Source organism: Euphorbia lathyris, chromosome 6, assembly GCF_963576675.1.
Source record: "Euphorbia lathyris chromosome 6, ddEupLath1.1, whole genome shotgun sequence".
NCBI lineage: Eukaryota > Viridiplantae > Streptophyta > Magnoliopsida > Malpighiales > Euphorbiaceae > Euphorbia > Euphorbia lathyris.
In genome coordinates this window covers 22,493,942-22,506,379 of record NC_088915.1, presented here as the reverse complement: position 1 = coordinate 22,506,379, position 12,438 = coordinate 22,493,942, and positions in this window count along the sequence as shown.

Genomic DNA, 12,438 nt, shown 5'->3' with positions numbered 1-12,438 from the left:
ATTTAGAGTTCGTTAGCTGATCATTTTAGCTCAAATTAATTTTAATCTCTTTATTGACATCAATTCTAGAACTCTCAATTTTTATTTCGTAAAAAATGACATCCTAGAGCCTTCTTAATTGCCTCTAAAGTACCCTCCACGAAACAGAATCAAGCTTTTGGTTTTTCAACCATCAAACAATTATTCTGTCACCCCCATTTTCAATAATTTATTTCGACTCACTTACTCGACCTTTTTCTGAAATTCCAGTTCTAAACCCTTCCTTCGAACACTAACTTTAAATATTAGCCTTCATTTCACTATAATCCGACCTCTACAGCTTCCGAAATTGAGCCCGAAAGTCCCACGAATTTTTGTTCCACAAAGTGCTGATGATTTATTAGTTTGGTGGTAAATTGCTGCTCAAGTCCCTGAACTCTCCGAACTGCTCCGAATTCATCCAGAATTACCCGGACAACGCAACAGCCCCCGAGCCGATTTTCCGGAGTTCCAGTCCTTAATTTCACGCATCCCAACGACATCAAAGAGATTGGTTTAATTTTATTTCATCCCGTACATATTTGTTTTTCATGACTTATTTACATTTCTAGCTTTAAAGTTATTATTTCTTTTTAAGTTGTAATTTTCATGCTTTATTATTATTTGTAACATAAAAAATATTGAAAAATATTTACAAAATCAATAAAAATATAAAAGAAAATTAAAAAAGTTATATTTTTGTGTCGTTTTATGACTTTATTTTGGTACTTATATTTAAAAAATGTTTTTTCCGACTGACCTGTCAAGTAACGTCGGGGTTCAAGACCGTTGTTTTTATTTTCAGTCCTTGTAACGGTCGTCAATCGCTTTTCGTTTAGAATTCAAGTAATTTAGGCGCATTTTATTTATTTACTGTATTTAATTACCATTTTACCCTTTGAGAACTAGCTTCTCTGGTATGCCCGTACTATTTTTACCATTTTTAATCCCCCACAAACGCATATGAAGGTTGAAAATTGGGATATTTCGAAAATATGGCCAACAGTATGTATAAATGTTAAAAGTATTTTTCACACTCACTCATCCATGTCAGTCCAAACTTTGACATTTGCTGGATAGTCAACTGATTTCTATTTTGAATTTGTATGTACAAGTTAAAAAGTTCGGGGGCTTATCTGCAAAAACAAACTGCTTTTCAGTTCAAAACAACCACATTTGTTTATTCTGATTCTGTCACTTAACTTTTTGTTCAAAATGACATTTTTATTAATGTCCTACTGCGGTTTATATGGACAAACATTGTATCCTATGACTTGCTGTTACATGTCTTCTCTTTTATTTATGTTGTCGTAGGAAAGAATGCTTTAGGCAATTGGAATTTCTGTTGGCCTCATTTTAGCACAATAAGTTTTATTTTTAATGAATCGCTAATTTATACATTGACTTAGCTTTATTACCTTGTTAAAAATCTTTTCATGTATGTATATCAATTTTATTCTTTTGTCCTTAAATTAAATGTTTCAGTAGTTCAGGGACTACAATTAATATTTTCCATTTCTCTTCTAAAAACCAAAAAAGGCTTAATATATCATTTGCCCTGAACTTGTCCAAGTTTTGCCCCATCAACTTGCATAAAATATTCAGTTAGACCTCTGAACTTATGCAAAATGATCACTCGGTTGCAAAAAAAAAAAAGTTAAATGCGAAATGTATTGTACTCGTCTTAAAAAAATAAAAATGACCAAGATCCGGGTATGTGGTTCTAATATTAGAGAAGACATGTTTTATAGTTGAACAAGTAATAACTTTCTTTTTAATCTATTTTTGAATTATGCAATTCTAAGATGCATGAAATATATCTTCCGCATTTAACTTAATTTTTTGCAACCGAATGATCAATTGATTACATTTTATGCAAGTTTAGAGGACTAACTGAATATTTTATATAAATTAATGGGGTTATTGGGATACTTTGAAAGTGACAAGTTCGGGTAGATAATGTATTAAGCAAAAAAAAAAAAAAAAAAATCTGTCTAAATGGATAACAGTGGTATCAAATTGATATATTGTTTTTATAAGCTCAAAATCCCATCTTTGAGAATTTAGTTAAAGATTAAATAAGCTTAATTTGATCAATTATACTTTCAAATATTATATTTTTGTAGATCAATGGGCTTGTATGTCTCGATTTGGGCTCATTATTTAATTGTTGTTTACATGTATCTTTATTAATTATAAATCTGGCTCAATTGATAAGTCTATTACATTTTTGGGTGAAATACATAAATATTATAATTAAGTACAAAATTACAATTAAGTCATATTACCAAATTTAATTCTTAATATGTCATTATTCTCTATATATTATGATTTTACACCGTAGTTTAAAAATTATAAACTCTAATTCATGAATCATAAACCCTAGAAAATATATTTTAGACTTCTAATTTATAAATTCTAATCCTTAAAATATATTAAAAGTACTGATTTTACTAGTTTGACATAACCCAAAATTATGACTTGACATAGTTGTAAATAGTTGTTAAAAGATGAATTTCTGTGTAATTTTATCTACATTTTTAGACTCATTATTACAACACATGCTATCAAATTAAACAATTTTATTGTCTACTTTCCTGAAATACTCATAGTATATATATTATCACTTGACACGACGTATACTTCACTTCTCATCCTTTATGCAATCTAATTTCCTTGTCATACATCAATCCAAGATTCAAGCTCTTAATGTAAGTATTTTGTTGATTTTACTTACATAAATTCATTTATACAGTTTAGTTTTGTATATTTTAAGTTAGTTTGCATCTTGGAAGATTGAAATTTGAGGGTTTTATCCAACCCGATGAATTCGTAGTTAATGATTTTGTTTCGTGGAATCGTAACTGCGAAGCAAAAGCCTCCGCAGTGCGGAGGTTTTAGGGTTATGGGAAAAGTGTTCTCAATTAATGTAACTTTGAAGTACTACAAATCAAATTATTTTCACAGTTTTTTTGCAATATTTCTCATTTGTTTGAATTGTGAAAATGATATGATACTTTTAACTCTTTTTCTTTAAATTTCTTTTGACAATGTGTTTGTTTCTCAATCATTTCGCGGTATGTCAAACGGCCATATTTTGTGTCTGATCGTGTGGAATGACAAAAACGAAAATAGAGGAAGAAGCCATGACATATGTGAGTGGTAATCGAAGTTGCTTCGGATTTCAACAAAAATCAACTTCAAGAGGTTACAAGAGAGAGTCTACACGTCTGTAGGTGTTGTGAAGGAAAATAGGCAAACACAGACGCAACGAAAATATAATTTTTTTTTTACCTATTTCCTTTAACCAAGATCTGTTAAATGTTATTTCATATAAAGAGGGATAGAACGAAATACCTTAATTGACGATCTATCTACAGTTGCAAACGAAGTGCCCACAACTCTTAATACTGAATTTCACGAGCACAAACAAAAACAAGTAACCGATTAGAATCTCAACCAATGAATAGCAATCAAGAAAGATTGCCTTTAACAAATCAACACACGTTCAAGGATAAAGAAAACGGAGATATGAATTAATAGAATGGAGACGGACAGAGTAATTTCTTCCTCAAAGTAGTGTTAGCCGAAATTCCATGTAGTTAGATTCAATTAAAACACTTAATTAGAGTCATATTTCAAATAGCACTCTTATTTAGTTAATATTAATATTATCTATAATTATATCTAAATATAATATAAATAATATTTATATTATTTATTTGTGATAGGATAATAAAATTAAATCACCTAATTAATTTTATCCTATAATTAATTTAACTATAATTATAATATAATTATAATTATCTAAATTAATTAATTATACATAATATATATGGTTATTTATTTATTTTAGATAGGATAATATATATTCTTAGTTAGGGATGTAATCAAATTAAATCTCCTAACTTATTTATCCTATAATTAATTTAACCACAATTATAATCCAATTATAATTATCTAAATAAATTAACTAAAATAATATATTATATATATATATATATATATATATATATACAAATTCGCCCCCCTCCCCATTATTAATCCATTTTATTTCTCCATTCAATAATTACTATCTTGCCCTCTTTTGGTTCTAAGTCATATGTGTGACCCATTAGGTTCTTATTACTACTAGCCATATACATTTATTGAATTAATTTCCAAAATTACATTCAACCTTTTGTATATCAGAATGAGTGCGCGGACTGTGAATAAAAGAACCGTAAACATTCCTCCAGAGCCATAAGAAGACAGGTTGATTCTGTCGTTGACCTTTCCGTATTAGGTCCAGTATAATTCGATCCTTCACCAGTTATATCTTTGAACGAATCTTATGTCAAATCACATATAACGAGACATTCATTTTACTTGTTCGGGTAGAGTTAACTCCGAATAGATAGATTAAGTGAAATCTCCATTTCGACTCTTAATCTATGTTGAGCGATTTCCGCAAGTGCACGGTATACGCTTGTAGTAATAAAAGATATCGAACCCACAGGGAACGCTTTTTAACTAAAACTTTATTTAATTCGGTTTAATCACGTGTTTAGGTTTAATAAAAGAAATACGTTTTAATTGATGGAATTGGTTTTGGTAAATTAGGATTAGATAGAAGGATTATATCGAGTTTAGAGAACAATTCCGTTTTGGAATTTTGATTACAAAACAGATACTTCCGTAATTGGAATAAAATAGATCTTATTTTCATAAAGCAAAGTAAACAACTTTAACTTTGTGAGATTATGGACATGTAACAATATAGCGATTTACTCAATTAAATGGCTTCGAACCATAGAAATCCCCCTGGCGTTGAGATGATTCCTACCTTAATCAAACTAGTGTTTTATTTCTGATAAGCCGCGATCAGCGATCATGTCATCCATAAAAACTAAATTTGTTAAGTGTTCAACAAAGTTCTTATATGAATAAGATGGAATAGAACGTTTTAATAAAAACACCAATTTATCATTTTGAAAATCATTTTGTCAGAACAATATCAAAATAACAACAGTAAAAATGTATTGAATAAATAAGTATATCATTAATGAAATGTGAATTTCCACAAGTTAACAGAGAAGTAGAAACTTGGATAGCATTGCAACGAAAACTTTGAGATCCGGGTCGTCAATCTTTCTCTCAAACTCCGTAGGTTCGTCAAACCTCATGCGCTTCAGCCGTCAATTCTTCTCGCTGGATCTTCGAAATAGAGACTGATCTCGTCTACTACCAGAATGAAAACTAAACTAATACTGTGTTTATAACTAATCTAAATACAATTCGTGTACAACACGATTGTTTACAGAAATGAAATCTAACTTTCTGATTCTTTTCTGAATCAGAAACTCAACATAACAACTTTCTTCTCTAATTTCTCTAACTTTTCCAACCTAACCAACCTTGATTTCTGAAATGGATCACTTATTTATAGTTGTTGAAGGGTTGTAAATGACGGGTCGTGTCTGCTGGTGAAGGGTCGCTTTTATCCGAACGAACAGATGCGTTTTTTCCGAATTTAAACATGTGTTTTGTGTGCAGGGAGGTTCGCTGTCGCGACTGAGATTCTGAAAATCTCAGTCGCGACAGGGGATATAGGGGCGAGCTTGAAAACTTCATTTTCCCCCGATCTGGCCTCCGCAAGTCGCGACTGAGATTATGAGAATCTCAGTCGCGACAGAGAGATGTTCTCCCTGTCTCTCGACTGCTTTTCGTCCTCCTCGAGCGTTCTTCTGACTGATATGCATTCTCGGTACGTTTTTAAGGTTTTTCGTCCATTTTAGCTCCGTTTTAGCTCCGTTTTTGCTCCTATTTGGATTTTACCAAATATTTAGGTACCTTGCATCAAAGAAGTAAATAAAGACGTAAAAGTATTCCAAAGGAATATAATTAACATGATTTCAATGTAAATTTAATGTATTTATATATGATATTTTAGGTATATTTTGGGCTTAACAAACTCCCACACTTAAGCTTTTGCTAGTCCCGAGCAAAATTTCACTGAATTTATTCTTTAATCAATCTCTTTATAAATAGAATATATATCCATATATTCCTTTTTAAATTAGTTAAACCGAAAGATAAACTCTTCATGGTATATTTATACGCAAAGCATCAAACTAGCTAGTGTAAAAGAGATATATTACTCGTCTTGTATTTCAATTTTTATATTGAAGTATTCGGGACGGTGTAAGCACGCATGTTTCCGAATCTTTCGTCTCAAGGCATTTCTAAGCACAAAATTTCCTTTTCCCAAACCTAAACTATTACAAATATGGATTTATTAAGGACTTAGGTTTAATATATTTGCTTAGTTACACCCAAGATAAGGGTGGTCTCGATCGTAACTTTATACGCATTAATTTGTTTTCGTGTTCGTTTAAGAGGTACCGACCATGCCATGGGTGGACGCAATCGTTACTTAAAACTTTAAACACGTTTAATTTTGCTTTAATTTTTTTAACGTTCCTTTCATACCTCGATCGTGATAAGGGTGGTCGCAATCGTGGCCAAAAGTAAACGGTACTTAATGTTCTTCCCTTTCATACCTCGATTGTGATAAGGTTGGTCTCAATCGTGGCCAAAAGTTAAGAATACGACTACTTGATTTAATTAACATGAAAATAAAATTTGGGAAAGAAAAATAGCACATTCATCCTATATTGACTTGAAATTCAACATGTATTATGGCTAAAGTTTCCTTAAAAACTTCAATTGGTTTTTAATGTAAGACGAAAAATAATATCAAGCTAAAAAGCTAAAGTTGTTAGTTCGATTTATGCCTATAAACCTAATTGAAAATTGAAAATAAGATTTATATTTATCATGAATTCATGATATAAAGTAGAGATTTGAAACTAAAGAAATTTTACTTATATACATTTACTCGAGACGTTTTTGATAAAATCGTATCGGAGATTTGTAAAAATATAGTCCGTATAGAAATATTATTTCTATCAATAATGATAACCTTAAAATATGCTTAACATTATTTTTAAAATTAAAGTGTTTAAAAACATATGAAATATATACTTTAACAAAAATTATATGTTTATGAAAAATTGCTATTAATTTTTGAAAAGTGTTGCACTTTATTAAAAAATGTTGCATTTGTTTTTGAAAATGTTGCATTATACTTGACTTAAAATTGAATAACAATATGCATTTATACTTAAATAAATAGCATTCATTCTTATTCGTTGCATTCATTCGTACTTAAAAAAATAAAATGAATATGAAATACCTCCTCCCACACTTAATTTGGACCATGTCCTCATTGGTGCAAAAAGCGATAAAACACGAAAAATAGTACGAAATAAATCATACGAATTAGAAATGAAAAATATAGTACCATAACATTCAAACATAATAATAAAGAGAATTGCACAAAATATAAGTAAAAATATTGTACCAATTTGAATAAGACATAATAATAATAACGAAAATGAGTTAAAGAAAGAAACGATAAAACCTATCAAGGTGATGGTGGTGGAGAAGGCGTAGTCTCAACTCCTTGGCGTCGGAAGAAAGAGAGCATCCGGCGACGAGTAGACTTGTGCTCACGACTCAACGTAGTGATCCTTGAACTCATTTCGGCATTATTGGCAACGACTTCATCTAACCGCAAATTCATGTGACGGTTATGCTCGTTCATTTGTGTCAAAACACGTTGCCAACCAACTTGTTCTTCTTCATTTGGTTCCACATTTGCTTGCTCGGTGGCATTAACATCAACATTCTCTTCTTCCTCCTCTTCGTCAAATTCCTCTTCATCCTCCTCATCATCATCTTGGGCACCTAAACCTTGAGAACCCGAGGCTTCACTACTCATCATAGCAAAAACACGTCTTGTGCGATCCGCATAAGAGATAAAAGCGGGGGGTCCCATTTTCTTCAATAAATTGGCCCTTTGAAGTGCCGTGAGATCCAATGATGGTAAACCAACATGAGACATATTTTGATAATCCGCTAATTCACCTCGAGCGCCCAATACAATGCCGGTAATTAAATTACCCATATGCACTTGCTTATTGCGGGACTTAGAAGCTCGAACTAAATTAGTAAATATCATCTCAATACTATCAATTGTCAAACCTTTAAAAATATCATCAAACACAACCAAATCACGAACTTGCACTTTTGAACTTTCAACCCGACCAAATAAGGAGAATGATAAAAACTTGTGAAAGAAGAATATACAATCATCCTTAATTAGTTTACTAGATGTATTCTTTGGACTAAAAACATCTAAACCGGTTAAAGTATTCCAAACCGTGTGTGAATCAAAAGGCTTTGGCTTTGAATAAAAATTCCGAGTAGGAAAACCAAACCAACGGTTCATGGCCGCATACCCAACATCATAACGGACTCCATCACTCCGAAAAGAGATAACTCCTTTCTTCTTGTCATAGGTTAGAGTAACCAAAAACTCAATAATATGCGTTTTAAGACTAGGAAAACGCATACTAGCAAATCGTTTCCAACCAAGAACGGTAAGAAATTCATCAATACGCTCGGTAAAAGAAAGAGTATTTACCGTGTCGGTGTCAAGAAAAGGCATGTCGACGAACTCTATTAGGACATTAGAGAATCGGTGATATTTGCGTCCTTCGGCTTCCGACGTAATATCGAACGGTGCGTCATATTGAACCCGTAATCTAGTGATCTCGGTGGCCTTGGCTTTGTTTGCAACGGTCTTTTGTCTAGTCATATTGATTTGTTTGTGAAATTTGGGTGAAATGGATGAAATTTGGGTGAAATAGATGAAAATAATATGAAAGAATGAAGGTTAGAATAAAAGATAATGGTGGTGAATTGGGGAAGAAGAAGATGAATAGGGTAAATATTTATGGGGAAGATGAGTGAATCTTGTTATTGGGAAGAGAAAAGATGATTGATTGGTGTAAAAATAGGTGATATAAATAGGTGTAAGTAATATGTATTGATTAGGATAGGTAAATAGAGTAGTAAATAGAGTAGGAATAGGAAAAGATGACCAAATTTCGCCCAATCCCGCACCTACATGTCGCAAGTCGCGACTGAGATTTTCAAAATCTCAGTCGCGACAGCAAGTAGGGAGAGGGGAGAAATTTTGCTGAAAAATTTTTCCTCTGCTATCTCAACTGAGAATTCGAAATCTCAACTGAGATTTTGAAAAATCTGGGTAAAATTGGGACTGTTTTTGATGATTTTAACACTTCAAAACCAATTCCTCCGTGAAGTAAGTGACATTAATGTGAATATTAATCCCTGAAACTGAGATAAACAAAACTGAAATATTAAATTGAAGGAAAACCAAAGGTTGTTCCTTAAATGAAAGAAATAAACTAAGGAATTAATGCACTTTTATTTATCATTATAAACAATACCATAATATACATTTATATAGAAACATTATAAGAACATAAGTTACAAACAATCACTCATATATATATTAAAAACAATAAACAGAAACACATAAAATATATATCCCTAACTAGATGACAGACGACGTGCATTGGCCCTGTTAATCTTCGTTTGAACGAAGACTTGCCTCTCTGGTGCAGAAAGGAATGTGGGACCAGAACGGAAAACTCGTTTGATAAGTCCCTCGTTCTCCAAGAACTCGTAGTCTAAAATAGGGAATGGTTCGGTATCAGTCCAAGGAACAGAAATGGTTCCCTTGGCTTCTAAAATTATTCCACATATGATGTTGGCGAAACCAATCTTCCGTTTCTTCGAACGGGAAGCAGCAACTAACCCCTCCATTAGAATCTTCGAGGAGTTCACTGAGTTGCCTTGAAAAATGTCGCCCAACACATAAAGATCAGTATCTTTCACAATATTGCTACTGACTCGACCAAAAAGGCTGTGACAGAGGAACTTATGCAGATACAACATGGAATTAGAATTAATGGATTTGTTGAAGGCAAGACGTGGATTGAATCGCCAAAACCCTGTTAGCATCCTCCATATATCTCTAGAAGTCATATCCCTTCCAGGATGGTGTTGAGTTGTGTCTCGGGGTGGAAATCCAAACCAATTGTGAAGTTCTGGATACCCAAAAGTGAATACCTCCCCCTCACAACGAAAACTGAGACGAACACGTCTCTTGTTGACGAATCGAACTGTGGAGAGAAATTCCAGAACCCAATTTCCAATAATAGGAAATTTCATAGAAACAAATTTGGTCCAACCCAAATTAGTCAGATAGTGATCAATGTCTTCGCTTATCCCGAGTTCCTCGTTCAGAAACTCGTCCAGATACATCATGCCAAAGAATTGAGCATATCTGAATTGCAGAAAGCGTTTCCCCTCATCATGGTTATAAATGGGAAACCATGCACCATATCTATCGGAGATATCAACTTTCCCCTTTTTAGAAGAAGTGTGTTTTTGAACGTTTTTCAAAGACTTAGTCATGTCTGTGATAGAAAAGAAAAATGAAGTCTGTAGGATTTGAGAATTTGAGAAAGAAATTTAGAAAGATGAAGTGAAAATGGAAGAAGTCTGATCCTACAGGAATATATAAGAACTATAAGTGAAAGGTGGTGTCTGTTAGAAAGAAATAGGTGTCAAAGTGATACCTCTTCGATTTAACTGACAGAAAATTTTGAAGAAAGAAGGACTGTAATCCCTTACAGTTATTTCAAATGTAAAAAGACAGAAAATTTCTCAACTGAGATTTTCGGAATCTCAACTGAGATTTCCAAATCCTGGAACATAGAAAATCTCAACTGAAATTTCTGCATGTATAATTTCTCAATAACACTTAACACTTAATGAAAATTTCATAACATGACTAAATTAAAATTTTAATGTGAACAAAACTCATTTGTACTTGATGATAAATATATAAAAATAAAAAATTAAAGTAAATAAATTAAATAAATAAAAAAACAAATAAATTAAAAAGAAAAGAATAAATTAAAAAGAAGAAGAAGAATAATTATAAATATAAAATAAATAATAAAATAAAAAAAACTATAAATTAAAAACATTAAAATCAAAGAAATTAATTTTTATAAAATTTATCCACGGATTCAATTGCTTGAATAGGAACTCCGTCGAAATAAATTTTGCAACGATTACCATTGACCTTAAATCGGTCACCATTAGACTTTTCTAGCTCCAATGTTCCGTAATCAAATGTTTGAACAACCAAAAATGATCCAGTCCATCTAGATTTTAGTTTACCTGGAAATAACTTTAATCTAGAATTAAAAAGTAAGACCTTATCTCCAACATTAAAGTTTTTAATTTTGATTTTGGCATCATGCCACTTTTTAATTTTCTCCTTATAAATGCTCGCATTTTCGTAGGACAAATAGCGTAATTCATCCAACTCGTTTAAGTCAAACAAACGCTTTTTCCTTGCGCTTTGCAAATCATAATTAAGGGTTTTTATAGCCCAATATGCTTTATGTTCTAATTCAACCGGTAAATGACAAGCTTTACCATAGACTAATCTATAAGGTGTCATCCCGATAGGCGTTTTAAATGCAGTACGGTATGCCCATAATGCATCGTCAAGTTTATGTGCCCAGTCTCTTCTAGAAGACGAAACTGTTTTCTCAAGTATCCATTTGAGTTCTCTATTTGAAATTTCTGCTTGACCATTCGTTTGAGGATGGTATGGTGTAGAGATACGATGGTGTACTCCGTATTTTTTCATAAGTAACTCAAAAGCTCTATTTACGAAATGAGTACCACCGTCGCCTACCATAACCCTAGGAACTCCAAATCGACAGAATATTGAATTTAAAAACTTAACAACTACTTTAGAATCATTTGTCGGGGTTGCAATTGCTTCAACCCACTTTGAAACATAATCTACGGCTACTAATATGTAATTTTTGCCAAAAGAAGGAGGAAAAGGACCCATGAAATCAATTCCCCATACGTCGAAGATTTCGACTTCCAATATGTTCGTAAGAGGCATCTCATCTTTCCTTCCTATATTCCCTGTTCTTTGACACTTATCACAGCGGATAATAAATGAACGGACATCTTTAAACAGAGTAGGCCAAAAGAATCTGCATTCAAGTATTCTAGCTGTTGTTTTACTTACGCTATTATGACCTCCGTAAGCGCTAGCATGACATTCTAACATTATAGAGTCATATTCAAACTCACTAACACATCTCCTAAATATTCCATCGCCGCATGTTTTGAACAAGAATGGATCTTCCCAAAAATATTTCTTAACTTCTGAAAAGAATTTCTTCTTTTGCTGAGAAGTCAATCCATCTGGCACAACATGTGCAGCTAAGTAATTGGCTATATCCGCATACCATGGAGTTATGACACTTTGTACTTACATGAGATGTTCATCGGGGAAATCATCTCGAATACCTGATGTTTCACCGATGGGACCGTTTTCATCCTCAAGTCTTGATAGATGATCGGCGACCAGGTTTTCAACTCCCTTTTTGTCTTTAATCTCAA